The sequence below is a fragment of the Pristiophorus japonicus genome, chromosome 14 (assembly GCF_044704955.1).
Source record: "Pristiophorus japonicus isolate sPriJap1 chromosome 14, sPriJap1.hap1, whole genome shotgun sequence".
In the NCBI taxonomy this organism is placed as follows: Eukaryota; Metazoa; Chordata; class Chondrichthyes; family Pristiophoridae; genus Pristiophorus; species Pristiophorus japonicus.
In genome coordinates, this window is record NC_091990.1 from 142,343,899 (window position 1) to 142,359,068 (window position 15,170).

At 43.2% G+C, this 15,170-nt stretch overlaps 1 long non-coding RNA gene across 1 annotated transcript in view; it reads right to left on the bottom strand.

The window, feature by feature from the left end:
* Positions 1-11,212: 11,212 nt before the first annotated feature.
* LOC139279505 (uncharacterized) overlaps positions 11,213-15,170 on the bottom strand; it is a 35,148-nt gene continuing 31,190 nt past the window's right edge. The window contains exon 3 of the long non-coding RNA XR_011596493.1: positions 11,213-11,706. This is a non-coding gene — a long non-coding RNA (uncharacterized lncRNA). The remainder of the gene's footprint in view (positions 11,707-15,170) is intronic.

The following is a 15,170-nucleotide window of genomic DNA, read 5'->3' on the forward strand; positions in this document are numbered from 1 at the left end:
CGGAGAAGCGGCACTAGATTGAAGCAGAAATGCGGTGGATGATCGGGGCGGAGGAGCGGTGAGTGATTGCGGCGGAGATTCGGTGAGTGATTGCAGCGGAGGTCCGGCAAAAGTTTGGTGCGGAGGTGCGGTGGGAGATCGTGGCGGAGGTGCGTCGAATGTTTTGTGGCGGAGGAGCAGCGAGAGATCGTGGCGGAGGAGCGGTGAGAGATTGTGGAGGAGGTGCAGCAAATGGGGTATGAGGCCCAGAAGAGCTGAGGGCCCAGGGGCAGCACGGGCCAGCCCACAATGTGACATGTGTGCACACCAGGTCGGTGCAGCAGAGCAAGTCTGCAGTCATCCTGGAAAACCCCTGCCACTGGATAAAGGCTTAGCTCTGTCAAGCCCATGTGGTGGCTGATGTGCAACGGTTACCACACATTAAAAAATTGGCGCACAGGCATCTTCCACCCCTCGAGTTCAGGACTGGAATATCAGGTCCATCATTGAAATATCTGCAAACTCATCCCTTTTGGTGTGGAAGCAAGTCATCCTCATTCAATGGACCGCCTATGAATAATCCACAATAAATTAGCAAACTCACTCATTAGCATAAGAACAGCTGATGTGAGAAGTTGAGATGACACTCTGGTGTAAGTTGGGAGTGTTCTTCTGAGACTGAGCTTGAAATCCATGGCTGAGGTAAATTTGCCTTATATTGTACTACTTGTGGAGTCATAGGTTAGTAGATATGAGCACAGGCTGCAAAATTTAGCGAAGTATACCATTACAAAGCACTTATATCTTTTACCTTGATAAGCAACATTTTCTTATAGATTATACACGCATGAGACCTAAAGGAATCAAACACCATGCTGTCGGAAATCAAAACTTCAAATAGTCTTGTGATTATCATAACCTACTGATGGTTGTACAGTAAGCCTTTAACATCACTTTAAAAGAGGATGTACTGAATATGTTTGTAATATTTTACTGAGTTGAAATGTTGTATAGCGAACATTACCAAATATAGACAGTTAAAAAATATGAATATAGTGCGTGGTACTACCATTAGATACCATGCGCTAGAACCTCCACTTTTTTTGCATGCTTAAAGCCCACTTAACGCCCATTTTACAACTGAAATGACGTATAACGCTCATATATCGCCCATTTTGGCACAAAATAGAAACTGACGGGCATTTTAAGGAAACTTATCGGCGAGCATTACTTTCCCCATGTGCTTAATGCCGGGAAAAAATATTACTGCCCGCCCACTTTTTTGGGGCAGAATCATCAAATGAGCAAAATCAATGCCCATATTATCGCCCCGCATTAAATTCCGCATGGATTTAACGCCGAGATTCAATAATACCGCCTGCCCACTTTTTTTGTCGTAAAGAGCATATTTATCAAAACTAGCAGCCGTGAGATCGCCCAGCGTCACTTTCACCACCTCGCACACATATCGGCCACAAAATTGTTCGCCCAAAAAACCGCCCAGAAAAAGTGAAACTAACTGGAACTAATCACAGCGTTATGGACGCCATGTTCTACATCACATGTCGCATCCTTTAAAAGCAACATCGGGGGAGTTCGGATGTACTCTGGAGGTCATTGGAGTTGATGTGAACATCTCTACAAACATCTTGACCATACTGTGACTGATTTGAATTTAATAGGTGTCTTCATCAGGACATTCATTGTTTGTGAGCAGTCGGTGGAAAATAGAGAGCTACTGCAATGGGGCCTGTCCTTTCTCACCCTCTCTTGATGACCAATTACATGCAGCAGATTCGAGATCGCCGAAGTTATGCTCCACAGCATTATGTGCCCAATCTAAGACCTGCCAGACTGATGAGGAGGACCAGACGTTATACCCCCTGCAAGTACAGGGAGAAGCAGTCTTAGCTCGACTTGCCTGACATCACCTGCCTTCGGAGACTGCGCTTCCACAAAGAGGTTATCACTGAGGTATGCCAGCTGATAAGGGCTGATAAGTACTGCACTGTCTGCCAAGGTCAAAGTCACCGTGGCACTGTCGTTCTATGTCTCGGGTTCTTTTCAGGCCACAGCTGGCGACATTTGTGGACTTTCTCAGCATGCCACACATCGCTGCATTAGACAGGTCACTGAAGCCCTGTACGCACGCAGGAGGGACTTGATCAGCTTCCCTATGACCAGGGAGGCACAGAGTGAGAGGGCTCTAGGATTCTCCAGAATTGCAAACTTCCCCAAGGTGCAGGGAGCAATAGACTGTACGCACATTGCGATGCGGGCATCTTTTCAGGATGCAGAGGTTTTCAGGAACCGCAAGGGATTCCACTTCCTGAATGTCAAACTGGTTGTCGACCACCAGCAAATTATACTGGCAGTGAATGCTCAATTTCCGGGCAGCATCCATGATGCTCACATCCTGCGTGAGAGCATTGTATCTGACTTGTTTAACAATCAGCCACAAGGTCAATGCTGGATGCTTGGTGACAAAGGATATGGCCTCGCCACCTGGCTGATGACTCCCCTGCTTGACACCCACACCGAGGCCGAGAGGCGATACAACGAGAGCCACAGAGCCACTCGCAATATCGTGGAGAAAACCATTGGAGTGCTTAAGCAGCACTTTAAATGCCTGGACAACTCAGGAGGCAACCTCCAATACCACCCTGAGCAGGTAGCACAATTCATGATGGTGTGCTTCATGCTGCACAACTTGGCTATCAGGAGGGGACAAGAATTGCCTGATGAGTCTGACAGTTCACCTCACCAAAGGGAGGACAAGAAGACGGATGCTGACATCAGCCCAGACTATCAGGCTGATGCTGAAGCCATGCCCTCACCCCCCTGTAGACTCCATGAAAGGGCCCATGGCGGCTTGATAGCTGCAAGTGCCTTACGTCAGGAGCTCATCAATGATTGCTTTGCCTGAAAGAACATTGATGTTATTTACAAGGCTGACACACTGCTGGGTGTGCAGGTGATACATCAATGGTGGGCATCACCTTGGTGACAGTTAAAGTTTAAGTTGATTGAAGTTAAATGTCATTATACCCTTTGATGTTAAGGAATCATCAGCGTGTAATGGTGCAGCTATCTGAGCCAATGCGCAACAAGGTTTTGTTTAATAAAAAACATTTAAACCTAACATTTGTCTGAAATCATCAGTATTTCTGTAAAGACCAACCCTCCCCCCCCCCCCACCCCCCGCTTCTCCTCCCCACCTCTACCCTTTCTCCATCCTCTCCTCACTCCAAGCCACCTGGCAGAGGAGCTCCTCAGGCGATGCTTCATTGGGGGAGGGGAGCAGGGATGACAGCTGAAACGCTGCTTGGATGGATATGGGAGAGGACTGTTCCAAGGTGGGAACGTGCTCCGAACCAGAAGCAAGATGTTGCTGTGGTTAGTAATGGGAGTGCACCACCTTGGGGTGCAGTGCCATGCTCTGGGACCACTGAGAGCCCTCTGCCACCAGTGTTCCTGGCTACCAGCCCCAGGGCCTCCACCATCCATTCCATGTCATTTCTTATTTGTTGGCAAAAAATGGTGCCAACTATGTTCTTGGTAGGCTTAGTAGGCTTTTTGCTGCTGGTGAATCTTCATCGTGCCTCCCACAACAGCCAAACAAGCACACACCACAGCCACACACGCCTTCAGTCGCTCTGAGCTCCCTCTCTCTCTGTCTCCTCTTCTGCGCATGTCATGATAACCTTTGACCTCCTGAATTGCGGGAATCGAGCGTTGCCATGCCATTGCTAAGGATGGCGACATTTTACGGCAGAAGGTCAGCGAGATTTAAGGCTACCGCCCATTTCATATCGCTTGCGGTAACATGCATTTTAAAAAATGGAGTCTAGGTGCTTTGAGAATGGATGAGAAGCCAATGATCTGAAAACCCTTTTTTACCGCCCACACCGGAAATAACGCCCATTTTTGGGCGATATGCACAAAAGTGGAAAATCTAGCCATGACTTTCTTCTTTAGCATCCTGTCTATAAGGATAGCTTTTGGGAGCAATACAAAAATCATGCTACAGTCTGATTGTAGCAACTTCAAACGGTGATAAGGCCATAAATCTGGATCACTGTTTCGAAGAAACATTCCAATGGCCTCTAACGACAGTTAATCTGTACATTTCTGAAAATGATAGAAAATAACTGAATTAGTGATTTAAAAACTTCCCAGTTAACTAAAGCAGATAATCCAGGAATGAGGGATGAGGGACTTCAGCTATGTGAAGAGACTATAGAAGCTGGAGTTGTTCTAATGTTCAAAATTATGAGGGTTCTTTATGCAGCGAGTTATGATCTGCAAAGCATTGCCGCAAAGAAGGTGGAAGCAGATTCAATAGTAACTTTTCACGTAATAGTAACTGTCAAACATGAGGGTCTATGGAGCATCCTCGTCCGTTTTGGATGCCCCCGAAAAGTTTGTCAATATCCTTTGCCTGCTCTTCGACAACATGCAGGCCGTGATCCTTACCAATGGATCCATTACAGACCCAATCCATGGCCGAACCGGGGTCAAACATGGTTGCGTTATCGCTCGAACACTCTCCTCAATCTTCCTCCAGAGATTGGTGAACCTGTGGAATTCTCTACCACAGAAAGTTGTTGAGGCCAATTCACTAAATATATTCAAAAAGGAGTTAGATGAAGTCCTTACTACTAGGGGGATCAAGGGGTATAGCGAGAAAGCAGGAATGGGGTACTGAAGTTGCATGTTCATGCATGAACTCATTGAATGGCGGTGCAGGCTAGAAGGGCCAATTTTCGATGTTTCTATGTTTCTATGTTTCCTCGCTGCAATGCTCCATCTCACAGTCAACAAGCTCCCGCTGGAGTGGAACTAAACTACAGAGCCAGTGGGAAGCTGTTTAACCTTCGCCACCTCCAGGCCAGGTCCAAGATCCCCCAACCTCTGTCGTTGAGCTACAGTACGCGGACGATGCCTGTGTCTGTGCACATTCTGAGGCTGAACTCCAGGATGGAGTCGACGTATTTACTGAGGCATACGTAAGCATGGGCCTTACGCTAAGCATCCGTAAGACAAAGTGTCATGTATTTAACTGTCATTGTAACCCATGTATAAACTGACTAGTTGTACACTGTGAGAACATTGACCACTAGGTGGTAAACTTGTGGGAGACACTCCTAACCTGGTCTTTCAGGTATAAAAGGGGAAGCTCCACCCACCTTCATCACTTCAATGCTTGGAATAAAAGTTGCTGGTCACAGAGTGACCTTCTCTCAAGCATGGGCCTCGTGTGCATTTGTACTGTAAAGTAAGGATGTATCACAAAGATCCTCCACCAGCCTGTCCTCGCCCCAAGCACTGCCCCCCAGTCATCAAGGTCCATGGCGCGGCCCTCGACAACGTGGACCATTTCCCATACCTCGGGAGCTTCTTATCAACAAAAGCAGACATTGATGAGGAGATTCAACACTGTTTCCAGTGCGCCAGTGCAGCCCTCGGCCGCCTGAGGAAAAGAGTGTTCGAAGACCAGGCCCTTAAATCTACCACCAAGCTCATGGTCTGCAGGGCTGTAGTAATACCCGCCTTCCTGTATGGCTCAGAGGCATGGACCAAGTACAGTATACACCTCAAGTCGCTGGAGATATATCACCAACGATGTCTCCGCAAGATCCTACAAATCCCCTGGGAGGACAGGTGCACCTACATCAGCGTCCTCGTCCAGGCTAACATTCCCAGCATTGAAGCACTGACCACACTCGATCAGCTCCGCTGGGCAGGCCACATAATTCGCATGCCAGACACAAGACTCCCAAAGCAAGTGCTCTATGCGGAGCTCCTTCACGGCAAACAAGCCAAAGGTGGGCAGCAGAAGTATTACAAGGACACCCTTTAAGCCTCCCTGATAAACTGTGACATTCCCATTGACACCTGGGAGTCCCTGGCCAAAGACCGTCCTAAGTGGAGAAAGTGCATACAGGAGGACACTGAGCACTTCGAGTCTCAACGCCGAGAGCATGTAGAAATCAAGCGGAGGCAGCGGAAAGAGCATACGGCAAACTCGTCCCACCCACCCCATCCCTCGACGACTATCTGTCCCACCTGTGACAGAGTCTATGGCTCTCGTATTGGATTGTTCAGCCACCAAAGAACTCACTTCAGGAGTGGGGAGCACGTCTTCCCCGATTCCGAGGGACTGCCTATGATGATGAGTAACTTTTCAAAGAGAATTGGGGATACATTTCAAAAGGAAAGAACAGGGGAGAGGGACTAATTGGATAGCTCTTTCCAGGAGCCGGTACAGGCACTGTGGGCAGAATGGCCTCCTTCTGTGCTGTATCATTCTATGATCCTATAACATGATGTATTATCTAGTCTGGTACACACCAGCACCTCCTGGGTCAGTCAGGAATAGGAAATATGACAATTGAATGACTGACTTTATGTAAGTACACAAGTAACCTGTTAATAAAGCTAAGTAATGCACTGTAACTATCTTTTTCAGGAACAGCCTTGTCTTGTCTGTTAAACCCAGACCATCTGTCATCTTTGCTCTTTGCTTTAGTAAATCTGCAGAATAGGTTGCTTATCGATGTCTCCATACGTAGGCAACAAGGCTATTTTGGGGAGACTTCATGCTATTGTTGCTCATAGTTGAGTCAGTTTTCATTATAGATATGTAATTTGTATACAGATCCAGGGCTTTCTTGCTTTGTGATCTTATCACATAGAAGTACATCTGATAATCGGATGTAGTTTAATACAAATGGCAAGGAACAAAATAGCGCAAAGAGCAACATAACTCACTAGTATTGGCATAATATATATGTTATATCACAAAAAGCTTTTACAAAACTAGAAAATAAAGTGGAAACCTATAAAGTTGTACAGCCAGTTCAAGGCTGACCCATTATTTTTCTGCAGCTATGTTTAAACTAAATTAGTTAACTTTGAATTGCCTCATCACTTTTTGATGTAAAATAAGAACATAAGAAATAAGAAGTAGGACATACGGCCCCTCGAGCCTGCTCCGCCATTTCGTACGATCTTGGCTGATCCGATCATGGACTCAAATCCACTTTCCTGCCTGCTCCCCATAATCCCTTATTCCCTTACCAGTTAAGAAACTGTCTATTTCTGTCTTAAATTTATTCAATGTCCCAGCTTCCATAGCTTTCTGAGGCAGCGAATTCCACAGATCCACAACCCTCTGAGAAAATAAATTTCTCCTCATCTCATTTTTAAATGGGTGGCCCCTTATTCTAAAATTAAGCCCCCTAGTTCTAGTCTCCCCCATCACTGGAAACATTCTTTCTGCATCCATCTTGTCAAGCCCTCTCATAATCTTATACGTTTCAATAAGATCACCTCTCAATCTTCTGAATTCCAATGAGTAGAGGCCCAACCTACTCAACCTTTCCTCATAAGTCAACCCCCTCATCTCTGAAATCAACTAAGTGAACCTTCTCTAAACTGCCTCCAAAGCAAGTATATACTTTCATAAATATGGAATCCAAAACTGCACGCAGTATTCCAGGTGTGACCTCAGCAATACCCTGTATAACTGTAGCAAGACTTCCCAGCTTTTATACTCCATCCCCTTTGCAATAAAGGCCAAGATTCCATTGGCCTTCCTGATCACTTGCTGTACCTGCATGCTATCCTTTTATGTTTCATGCACAAGTACCCCCAGGTCCCGTTGTACTGCAGCACTTTGTAATCTTTCTCCATTTAAATAATAACTTGCTCTTTGATTTTTTTCTGCCAAAGTGCATGACCTCACACTTTCCAACATTATACTCCATCTGCCAAATATTTGCGCACTCACTTAGCCTGTCTATGTCCTTTTGCAGATTGTTTGTGTCCTCCTCACACATTGCTTTTTCTCCCATCTTTGTATCATCAGCAAACTTGGCTTCGTTACACTTGGACCCTTCTTCCAAGTCGTTAATATAAATTGCAAGTAGTTGGGGTCTCTGCACTGATCCCTGCGGCACCCCACTAGTTACTGATTGCCAACCTGAGAATGAACTATTGGTTCCATAATTAATCAAGGTCCCAGATACCTTGTTGATCTTGCTATGCCTTTATCAGCTCACACTCCCAGAAATTTGCGGCACAAAACATTTTCGAGCTGAAGAATGAGGAAAAAAATCCAACTCACAGGGCACATCACAAAATGCCCTGCTCCAGCAAATTCTGGCCCATAATATGGATGCCATAAGGTCAAACTTCAGTTAGTTGTTCAAGAATTGCACGGTGCATTGCTGTTATGGTAAAAAAATACTTTTCACATTACCTGAAAGAGGTAATAATAGCAACCTTTAACTGAGAATCCTCCTGGATTCATTCCATCAGGATTTACATGTGTACTCTTCGGACTTTCTTTCACAATACTTGCCACCGTGAAACCCCCAAACGGCTGAAAGTTCTGGTCACTTAATTCACTAAATTCTTCAAGTTTTTCATTAAGCTTCAAGACAATTCCTTGAATAGATAATAGCAGCTCTGATTTATTTTACTACAAAAATTCTGAAGTAAAAATGAATAAAAATTCTGATCTATTTGCTTCTAAGATATCAATACCAATCATAGCCATCTGACAGTAACCATGACTACAGCAGGCCAACATGGGCTCACTTCAGCTGCGAAGTGATGAAATTCACTCAAATGAGGTGGAAGGATTCAAGTAACAAGCAACCCTGGAACAAAAGCTCTTACATACAATAGAAACATAGAAGAAACATAGAAACTTACAGCGCAGAAGGAGGCCATTCCAGCCCATCGTGTCCGTGCCGGCCGACAAAGAGCCGCACGGCCTTTGTCCAGCAGCCCTAAAGTTTACATATAAACCTATGAACAATGACTGAAAGGTGAAGAGCACCTAGCCCAATCAATCTGCCTCACCACAACTGCGACACCCCTTATACTAAAACATTCTACACTCCACCCCAATCGGAGCCATGTGATCTCCTGGGAGAGGCAAAAACAAGATTAAAAACCAGGACAATTTAGGGAGAAAAAATCTGGGAAAATTTCTCTCCGATCCATCCAGGTGATCGAAACTAGTCCAGGAGATCACCCTGGCCGCATTCTATTCCCTGCAGTACTTACCATTATATCTGCTCGTCCAACAAAAGGTCATCCGGTCTAATCCCAATTACCAGCTCTAGGTCCGTAACGCTGCAGGTTACGGCACTTTAAGTGCCCATCCAACCATCTCTTAAAAGTGGTGAGTGTTTCTGCATTCACCACTCTTCCAGGCAGTGAGTTCCAGATCCCCACAACCCTCTGCGTAAAGAAACCCCCCCTCAAATCTCCTCTAAACCTTCCACCAACCACCTTAAAACTACGCCCCCTCGTAATAGACTCTTCCACCAATGGAAATAGACTCTTATTATCCACTATGTCCAGGCCCCTCAATATTTTGAACACCTCAATGAGGTCTTCTCTCAACCTCCTCTGTTCCAATGAAAACAAACCCAGCCTATCCAATCTGTCCTCATAACTAAGATTCTCCATTCCAGGCAGCATCCTAGTAAATCTCCTCTGCACCCTATCTAGTGCAATCATGTCCTTCCTATAACAATCTAGGAGATTATTTATTATCTACTTGAGATACCTGGTATATGTACCTACAGGTTTTTGAAGTTTTCCACTCATTTGCATTTTAAAACACATTAAAACGTTGAAAGGATTTCCATCTTATTCTGTAGGATTTGCTCAGAAAGTTTTTTTTAAGCCAACAGATAAAGATACTCTGGTTCTGCTTCAAACTGAAACAGAAAACTCTTTGATCCTCCAAGCAGCAACTCTGTATGTATAACATCATTGAAATCATGGCAATATTGGCATAATTACCAAAAGATCAAAGTTGTCATAGGACTTCACATTTTTATTATATATTTTCTTTCATTGAACTAAAAGTTTGATGTTGGCTATTTATTTTCTACAGCTGAGCTGGGACCCACAGTCATTTCCCCATTGCTGCAGGAGAAGTATGACAGGAAGTCTGAAGTCAATCATTTCATCTCAATGTTGCATTGATCAATGGTACCCCCATTGTCTGATGGTGTCCCCAATGTAATCAGCGCTACAGAATCCCCATTGAAAATATCAAGAAGCTTCATTTTACTTATTTGAACAAAAGGTCTTCAGGTCTGAGCAGAATTAACTGACTTGAGCTTGGGAATGGACTGAAAATGTTCTTAGGTTAGGGAGGGAAAAATTATCCAAGGTCCAAATCCTGGTTGACTTCCAATAACGATAGCATCACGTGATCTAGTGTGGTGTTACAAGTTCCACAACCTGTAAGAACTCCCTTCAATTTTTACACTTACTGGGTGGCATACAATTTGCTATCTGGGAAACGTAATTATGCACAGAAAGTGTTGGAGGCAGTGAAAATGCTGGTTTTGTGTAAACCTTAGTGAATCCTGCTTAAAAAATGTGTCAGTTGATGGTGAATTAGGAGAGTATTAGGCTCAGATGTGATTCTTGCTACAGCAAAAATGCTTGCCAGTTGTTGCTTTCTAGACTTGCTTTAGTGAAGTGCTATTGGGGTGCTAGCACGCATAGTACCGTACTCAACAGTCAACACCTTCACGAGAGGAAGGGATGAAATTAAATATATATTTTCTGTAGGCAGTTTAGAAATGGAAGACTGCTTAATTAGTCCTTGTAACACTGCTAATGAGTTCTTTGTGCAGCAGCAATGGAGCTTATTTGAAAGCTTCCTGGTTCACTATCAATGGGAGGATAAATCTTATTGCATTTTATTCTGTCACAGTTTATTATAACTAGACCATCACATTGATTCTTGCATAGAAATGTTCAATTCGATTCAATTATTCTTAGAAATCCATTTATGGATAATGTGCCAATGCATGGAATGCAACAGTAAAGTACGTTCCATGGAATATGACTGACAGAGTGATTGGTGAAAAGTGGAGTGGTTAAGATTGTAACAGCCAGAGGATGACAGTGTTGTGAATAATACTTTCTATTGCAATATGTATGATGTAAATTTTGAATACATTAAAGAAAGTATGATGCATGTGTATTAAAGAAGGAAAAACTTGCATTTATATAGCACCTTTCACAACATCCAAGATGTCCCAAAATGCTTTATAGCCAATTAATTAAATATAGTTGTAATCTAGTTGTACTGGTGCTATAGATAAACTACAAAGAGTGTATTTGCCTTGAAGAAAAATGAATTATTGACATTTAAATATTTCAATTCCTTTATTGGAATAAATGTGAGTCCATCAAATTTGTTTAACAAGTAGATCTTCAAATCTTGCTGCTTATCTGAATCTTCTGACATGACAATCACTGTGAAACATCTTGTACGATTTGCTCTGTGAATGATTGACATATTCTATTCTGCCCTCCCAGGGAACTGTCAGCTCCACTGTCACTACTTATTTGGTTTGTGAGAACCAAATTACTGATCTCATATTAATCCTTTGAGAAAGCCAGCTGCGTCCCCAGATCCACTATCATCTCCATATCTTTGATTATCTCCAGTGCTCCTGACTTCTGACACTGGTTTCCCCCGCTCAGCCACAAAGTTTATGGATACCAGTCTTTGTTATTGATTCTGATTGCTTGCCTGTCTTCTTCTTCTTGAAATCTGTCTCCATTTCTTGCCATGGCACAATAGCTTACTTTGTTCATTACTATACTATAATGGAATAATAAATGCTGCAGGTTGGCTCATCTTCAATACTTGCGTCTCTTTTAAATCTCATTGCCCTGAAACAAGATTGGAATAATATCACGCTCCAATCCAAAACATTTTACTTTCAACATTGGTAACTCCGGAAAGTTTGCCTGCATTAGCCTTTTTCACAATATTCTCTTTCCAAAAAAAAAGACTTGCATTTATATAGTGCCTTTCACGACCACAGGACCTTTCCAAAGCGATTCAAAGCCAACTATGTACTTTTGAACTATAGTCACTGTTGTAAAGTAGGTCATGGTGTTTCAGTTGAATGTAACTACTTCAATACCATTTGCTTTCTTTTCCTCACTTTTTTCTCAAGTAAGTCCTTTTTTTGCGGAGAGCACAATTTCAACGCTGTAAAATAGGGCTTAAATCCTGCTGTCTATAATTTGCTGATCTCACGATATCTTGGCATTTCAAATAACTTTCAGCATTTTCAATTATTTCTTTTGATGACCACTTTCTGCATCTTATTACTTTTACCCTTAAGATTAGTGATGCACTTTTCCCATCCTCTGTTATGTTGTGCCAACACTGACCACAGAAAAGTGCCAGAAATAAATATTTTTAACATTCTATAGGTTGCCAAAAATTGTGCTGCAAATGCTTTATATATTCGATGAATTTTTAATCTCATCAAGGGCATGAATTTTAATGCTAGGACAAAGGGACATTTTTCCATTTTAATATTCAATGTTCACATCAAATAGTCAAAATCAGATACAACACAGACTGTGTACAAAATAAAGCATTTTTATTCTGAGTAACCATTGATTCAAAGAATACACTGTAAAGTAGCATGAACCTGTCCTTTTCCTGTACTGTACTACCATCCTGGTCCCCGAGTACCAATTTGTGCTGAATTATGAGCAGCTTTACATTGTGAAGCTATTAGAAACTACAAGCTCAATTTTCCCCAGTGATTTGCGGCATTTTTTTGGCTGCGCCGCTTTTTTTGGTGTGAGTTTTTAAATTAAAGTTTCCCCAAGAACTCTGCGCCAGCGTAATGAGTTAGTTATGATTTTTTTAGGTTTGTTTTTTTTTGTCATGGGGGCATAACCTGATGTCTGAGCCATTTTTTGTCAATTATGGAAGTTTGCCCCTAAAAAATTTCTCCTAGGTCGGCGTATCTGACCACTCCCGAAAAACCTTCTGGTGAGTTATGAAAAAGCAGCACATATTGAAAAATCGGTGCAGAAAGACGCCATTGTATTTCAACGAACTTTTGGAGGGAGGCAAGAAGACTTAAGTATACATAATAAAGATTTTTTTTTTACTTTATAACGCTGTTGTAGAGAGTCGAAAGATATATATAGACTTAGGCATTAGGCACCTGCTGGATATTTAGAACTCACTTAAGCTTAAATGGACACACACATAAAATGGCTGCCCAGGCATTATGGGAAATCAGGTAGTCAAACTGTGAACTGTTGAACGTTCACTGACCGAGCAATAACCCTGTGAGGCCCACTGTAGGAATGCCTGGGAAGGCAGAGATAAGAAGGAAGCCATCTCCTGTGAACAAGGCCATAAACCAATTAATTCCCCAGGAAGAAAGATAAGAGGGAAACCATTTGCTGTAAACAAGGCTACAAACCAATTATTTCTCCCAGATGAAAGAACTAGGGAGAGAACATATAAAGTCATCGATCAACCCAAATTGACAATGGTTCCCTGGTTACTAGGAGAATTCTATTGGATTAAAAAACCTATATGTAATCTATAATCGTTATGATTGGCTTGTGTCCAGCCGTGATGAGCTGTGTAACTGCAGTAAGCTGTTTTGTAACTGTTGTAAAACATATAAAGGTACATGTAACTCTTTGTTCTGTGAAGAGAAACCTGGATACGGTCCTGAGTTTTTCCTTCCCGCTGAGCGTAATAAAGCTGCTTCAGCATTGGAACCGACCCTGAGTGTTGAGTGATTCTTCAGAGAAAACACTAACGCTAACAACGCAGTAAATGTAAGTTTGATTTAATTCTGTAACTTTTCATATTCTTTCCACTGACACACCACTACCGAATGTTGGTGGGTCGGAGAGTCAGCTGGCAGAATCGGTCCTGCACTCGGACACAGGGGCTCGGGGCTCGGCTGCAAAAGAACCCCGGGGATAGGGGGGAGGTGGGCTGTGGAAGGCGATCGAAAGCTATCAGAAGCCTGAACTATCCATCAAATGTAGCCCAGGGGGTTGGGGGGGGGGCGGGGGTGTGGGTGAGCTGTGGAAGGTGATCGGAATGCATCACAGAACTAAAGCAATAAAGAAAGGAAAGATAGAAAAACAATAAAGAAAGGAAAGATAGATTACGAATGTAAACTTGCGCAAAACATAAAAACAGATAGTAAAAGCTTTTACAGATATATAAAACGGAAAAGAGTGACTAAAGTATATGTTGGTCCCTTAGAAGATGAGAAGGGGGATTTAATAATGGGAAATGTGGAAATGGCTGAGACCTTAAACAATTACTTTGCTTCGGTCTTCACAGTGGAAGACACAAAAACCATGCCAAAAATTGCTGGTCACAGGAATGTGGGAAGGGAGGACCTTGAGACAATCACTATCACGAGGGGGGGCAGTGCTGGACAGGCTAATGGGACTCAAGGTAGACAAGTCCCCTGGTCCTGATTAAATGCGTCCCAGGGTATTAAAAGAGATGGCGGAAGTTATAGCAGATGCATTCGTTATAATCTACCAAAAGTCTCTGGACTCTGGGGAGGTACCAGCGGATTGGAAAACAGCTAATGTAATGCCTCTGTTTAAAAAAGGGAGCAGACAAAAGGCAGGTAACTATAGGCCGGTTAGTTTGACATCTGTAGTGGGGAAAATGCTTGAAACTATCATTAAGGAAGAAATAGCGGGACATCGAGATAGGAATAGTGCAATCAAGCAGAAGCAGCATGGATTCATGAAGGGGAAATCATGTTTAACTAATTTACTGGAATTCTTTGAGGATATAACGAGCATGGTGGATAGAGGTGCTCCGATGGATGTGGTGTATTTAGATTTCCAAAAGGCATTCGATAAGGTGCCACACAAAAGGTTACTGCAGAAGATAAGGGTATGCGGAGTCAGAGGAAATGTATTAGCATGGATAGAGAATTGGCTGGCGAACAGAAAGCAGAGAGTCGGGATAAATGGGTCCTTTTCGGGTTGGAAATCGGTGATTAGTGGTGTGCCACAGGGATCGGTGCTGGGACCACAACTGTTTACAATATACATAGATGACCTGGAAGAGGTGACAGAGTGTAGTGTAACAAAATTTGCAGATGACACAAAGATTAGTGGGAAAGCGGGTTGTGTAGAGGACACAGAAAGACTGCAAAGAGATTTAGATAGGTTAAGCGAATTGCTAAGGTTTGGCAGATGGAATACAATGTTGGAAAGTGTGAGGTCATCCACCTTGGGAAAAAAAAACAGTAAAAGGGAATATTATTTGAATGGGGAGAAATTACAACATGCTGCGGTGCAGAGGGACCTGGGGGTCCTTGTGCATG